Below are 5,186 nucleotides of genomic sequence, written 5' to 3'. Positions count from 1 at the left end.
AATGACAACTCTTCTTTAGCACAAGGCCCATCTGAAATTCTCATTCCTGAAGTCAGGCTATTTCGAGAGTCAGCACTGGTTGAGTAAACAGTTCTGTGTATTTATCCGCTATTGGAAAAATAGTTTGTGCTAGTGCATTTGGCCACATCAAGAGCTTTTTCCTCTAACTGCACTTCATAGGGAACGTTTCTTGAGTCTGATTTTTTTAATATATATTTTTAAGGAATTTGTGTTTGGAATGAGGATGGAAAGTTCTTAGTTATTTTAAAGATTTTAAGGCATATTTTCTTTTGCTTTTAAGGGATGAGGAATTGAGAAATCAACTTTCCCTTGAGCCTTTGATATATAAAAGTTAATCGTGATGAAAACGTCCTTGTTAGTCAAAGAAAAGCTTTTATAGACACCAGGCCCAGAAAACGAGAGATCTCAGAATATGTCGACCATTGACGTAATAGGACGCAAAAGCACCGCCTCAAGCCCGCCCAGCGACTCGTGGAGCTAAACGGGTGGCGCTACCGAGCAATAAACATGACGGTTCCAGCTCACGTGCGTAAGACATTGCGTTTGTTTGCTTCATTTCACAGCAGAATCGATTGTAAACAAGATAGAGGTCGAGACTGGATTTGCAGACATATTGAGATTAAAACACAATGCTGCGCCTTCTATATGGGATCCGACAGGAATGGCGCACACTTATGTGAGTAAAATATGTTTTTTTATGTGTTAGTATTGCATTGTTACAGATCGTTTGATATCTATTGATTACATACCTTAGCACGCGGTCACAGGCTGGAGGAGGTGTTATTGGTTCATTCGTGATCAGACTCGGACTTGTAACGCCAGTGCTCGCAAAGGCCAAAGTCCCGGGGCTATGTGCTTTTCAGACGGGCTACCAAAATGTATCACCGGCCTGCCGACGGGCTATCTTAAATAGTGAAATAAAATTGTGCGCGCTATGTGTGTGTACGGGTCGTGGTTATTCACCGATCGGGCTGGCCAAAATACAAAAATAACATTCCAATCAATCGCAGGTGGATGAGAGATGAATCATTGTGTTTGTTTGATAAAGATATTTTTCGAGCCCTGTGAGCGTTTCCCCAGACGCTTTTAAAACAATCCCCACTTGTACTGAGGGAGCTGAAACTCCTTAAATATGCAAATCTTATCCAATCCTAGCCGTGGGCGTTTACTTCCAAGTCTTCAGTGTGGCATGCCCATAAAAACAGAGCGTTTTTCAGAGAGCCTCAAAACCATGGCAGAAAATAGCCTATTACTTATTCATTATGATGTTTTTTAATGTAAAAACCACGCAAACGTCATAAGTTGACCTCAGACAACAGTATAAAAACTTTAGACCGCAATGAAAACGCAGACTGCAGCAAGTCTGGGGAAAAAAGAGTTCCTGGGAAAAAAGTTCCTGGGACAAATTGTTCCGGGTAATTTTGGTGGAAACAGGGCTTAGGCCAAAAATCAGATTTTTGCTGGTAGTCTCAACATGGCCAGAGACCCACCAGAGCGATGCGAAAGCATATACGGAGCCGTCTGCTCTCCAATCGCTCTAGTGGATTTTTTTTTAGAATTTATGAACATTTTGGTGTTTCTTAATGCTTAATGTTTTTTTATGCAATATCTCAAAATACACATAAAAATAGGAAACCCGGCTAGTGTCACATCAACACCACCTCAGGGCTAAAAGAAAATCCAGAGTTTACCACTCTTACAGCTTTGTGGTGCTGTTTTATAATAATAATAATAATAACAACTTAATAATAAATAAATTAAGTTTGAACCTTGTCGTCTGATAATCAGTCGTATTTTTTAAACTTCATTGTTGATTCGAATAGTTAACAACTCTTACTGCACGCACCGCAACAACAGACTTTTAGATTGAAATAAAATGCTGCGTGAACTCAACCAATCAGCATGTTCAGCACCCAAGTCCCACCCCTGAAAGTTCCTGAACTTTGAAAAAGTACTACTTCACGAGCAGAGCCATTTTGAGGGGGAAATTTTTACCCGGAACTTTATTTAGACTCTGGTTCCTGCGGTCGAAACACACCAAATACCACCCCAAAGTCCCTAGTTCCTGGGGAAAGTTCCCGCAGTGGAAACGTGGCTATATTCACATTTTATTCAGATAAAATTTGACAGCAAAAAAATGCATGAAATCAGGTTCTCTCGAATCGGATTCAAACCACATATAGAGATAGTTTTAAATGCGATTCCAGTCAGATTTTTACAGCTGCGTCTCAGTCTGGATGCTCTGGCTGGATTTGATTTCAAAACTGTCTTTTGAATCTCTCTTAACGCATCACAGCGATAAGGTCAAAAGTGGTGACGGAAATGGTGTTCATATGATTATGTCCAAAGATTTTGGCATTTTCCTGTCCCATAGGGGAGTTCTGCACCGCAACTGGACAGGGCGTTTATTTGGAGAGTGAGATGATGCAGCCTGGTCACATATGTGTATAAACCTATGCCTTTACCAAAGCAACCCATGCAGATCGGTTGGTTATGTCTGGACACACAAACCTTATTTGATCACTTGCAATTAATAGTGTGGGCAGTCTGCCTGAAAAGATCTGATGTGGGAATCTGATTTGCCTGCAGTCTGAACATAACCTCTAATGTTATAAACCAACAGTCTGCGTTGCACTGGTTCAAGTCGAACACACTTATTGTGTAATCACAAACTTCCCAGGAGGACTTGTGGTTCGGTTCGCTTGGTTCATTTGGTCTGGACCCAAAAAAATCCACTTAGCGTTCACATTGGCATATTAACACCGAACCTAAAGAAATAGGGATATGTTCACAACCTGATTGGTCAGCTTTTATGACGTATATTTTACGATAGAACTTACCAAACATCCAGAACAATGCTGTGTGCTGGGCTAAGTGTGCTCGCTGTATGTGCGTAGCCTACATATGATGGTATCTTGAGAACTCGTGAAGAGCGTATAAAATGTGTAAAGAAGTCAAAACAGTGGCAGGAATCCCTCCGTCACACACACAAACGAAGATCTGCTGCGAGGAGCATGAGCATTCTGTCCTTTTTATGGTCGCATCTTATGACGTCATGTCCTGTTTTTGGTTCGTTTACATGTCTTTGGTCAAAGTTGCGTTCATATTTCAGTCGAACCACGCAGAGTTTGTTTGGAAGCCCCCATATTTTCAGTGGTTTCCCCCCACTTGTTTGGTGCGCACCAGGGTTCAGATGGCAGCGTTCACACTTATTCAAATGAACCGCACTAACAGAGCAATCGCACCAGGGTTCGTTTTAATCGAACCAAACATGCCAAGTGTGAACACACCCTTAAACGCACCGCTGTAATTAGACCATTGTGTTTGCAAAAAGCATCTTTCTCCAGTGATGACCATTCAAAAGTAGCTATATATTCTGCGTATATGTGTGATATTTATGAAACATTTACATTACCACATCATAAAGTAGTGGCTTGATACAACAGCACTCCTGGTTGTAAGTTTTTTTCATTCGCATGTAGGCATTAGCAGCTAAATTCATTATCACTTAACTTTTAGGGTTTATACATTTGACAAAAAAACTGCTGTAGCAGCTCCAGCCTCACACTCTGAAAATGTTGAGGTATCTCAAGTATATCATGTATTTAATTTTGTCATGTGTCAGTGGAGGTTTCTGTTAAATATGTAGCTAGATTTAATAAAGTTGACCGGCAAACTCAGTGTCCATCATATGTTTCATGCACAGACTGAAACTGACACATCAGTCAAGTCATTTTGTGAGGACGGAACACTGTGTTTGAGTGACAGCTAACTGAAAGTTCAAGTGCTCGTGCGAGGTCGCCATGGCAACTGTGCTCTCTCCTGTGCTTCTGGTCTTGCTGTCACAACTGAATGTCCCTTACACTGACAAAACGAATCAGGTGGGACATTATGTGCAAATTATTTAGGGAACCCCAGAAAAACATTTGTTCACCTTCTATATGTGATCATGAAGAAAATATAATAAAACAAACATGGATTGACTAATATTTCTGAATAAGCATGTCTTTGTATCTTTTAAATGTTTTTTAAAGTCTTTTATGCTTCCCAAGTGAGAATTTATTTGATAAAAAAAGACTAATACTGTGAAATAATATTACAATAAAAAAACTATTTTTCTTTTAAATTTCTGTGATTCAAAGCTGAACTTTCAGCATCATTACTCCAGTCTTCAGTGTCACATGATCCTTCAGAAATCATTCAAATATGCTGATTTTCTGCTTAATATTCTTATTAGAGAATAGGGAAGATAGAAATAGAAGTTCAAAAGAAGATCATAGATTTTCTGTAATATTTTAAATGTCTTTACTGTCATTTTTTAATGCATCCCTGCTGAATAAAAGTATTAATTTCTTAAGAAAAAGCCTAACTGTCAACTTTTGAACGGTAGTGAATGTTCAGGAACCATTTTTTTCAAAGCATAGGGCTCTACAGAGAAAAGTTAATGATTTTGCATTGTATCTACAAACGCATTTATAGATTCTTCAGATGGTTTTAATAAAGAACTAGAGAGAACTTTTTCATGGTTCTCTGATGGCCCGAAGCTATACAATTCTTATTGGAATCTTTATTGAAATAAAGAAGAGATGCTTCTAACTAAGCGCTAAAAATGCTTGGCTGTGTTTAACTGAATGTGTGCAAGAATACCGCATTATGCAAGCCAAGGCTTGTTTGTTTAAAAAAATGTATTTGATGCTTTACTATTATTCGAAAACAAAAGTACTTTATCGTCTTTCTCTCATCTATGAATCCATAAATTCATATTAGTTCTCCTTAAATGTTTTCTTTGACTATAGATGCATACATGAAGGTGTGTTATTTAGTTGAAGGCCAGACCTCTCACCTGTAGGAGGAGCTATGGCTCGTAACATGTAACACTAGGAGCATATCAGAGATATTTCCATTCTGTCCTTATTTACTGCACACCATCACAGGGATGAGAGAATTTAGGACGTTACAGTGTGATTGAATAAAAAATGATCTATAAGATTTTTTGTTTTTGGGGAAAATGCAGAAGATGCCAATAAGGTTTCTTCATCTTAGTTTGAATGCACATCAAGCAGCATCTGAGGTTGCATGCAGCGGAGAGGGGAGAGGGAGCAGATAGAGGGAGAGATAAAGAGAGAGAAAGTGAGTGAGTGTTTGCATGTGTGTGAGAGAGCGGG

The sequence above is a fragment of the Gobio gobio genome, assembly GCF_949357685.1.
Source record: "Gobio gobio genome assembly, chromosome: 13".
NCBI lineage: Eukaryota > Metazoa > Chordata > Actinopteri > Cypriniformes > Gobionidae > Gobio > Gobio gobio.
The sequence above is the reverse complement of the archived record's forward strand: the minus strand, read 5'-3'. Positions refer to the sequence as shown.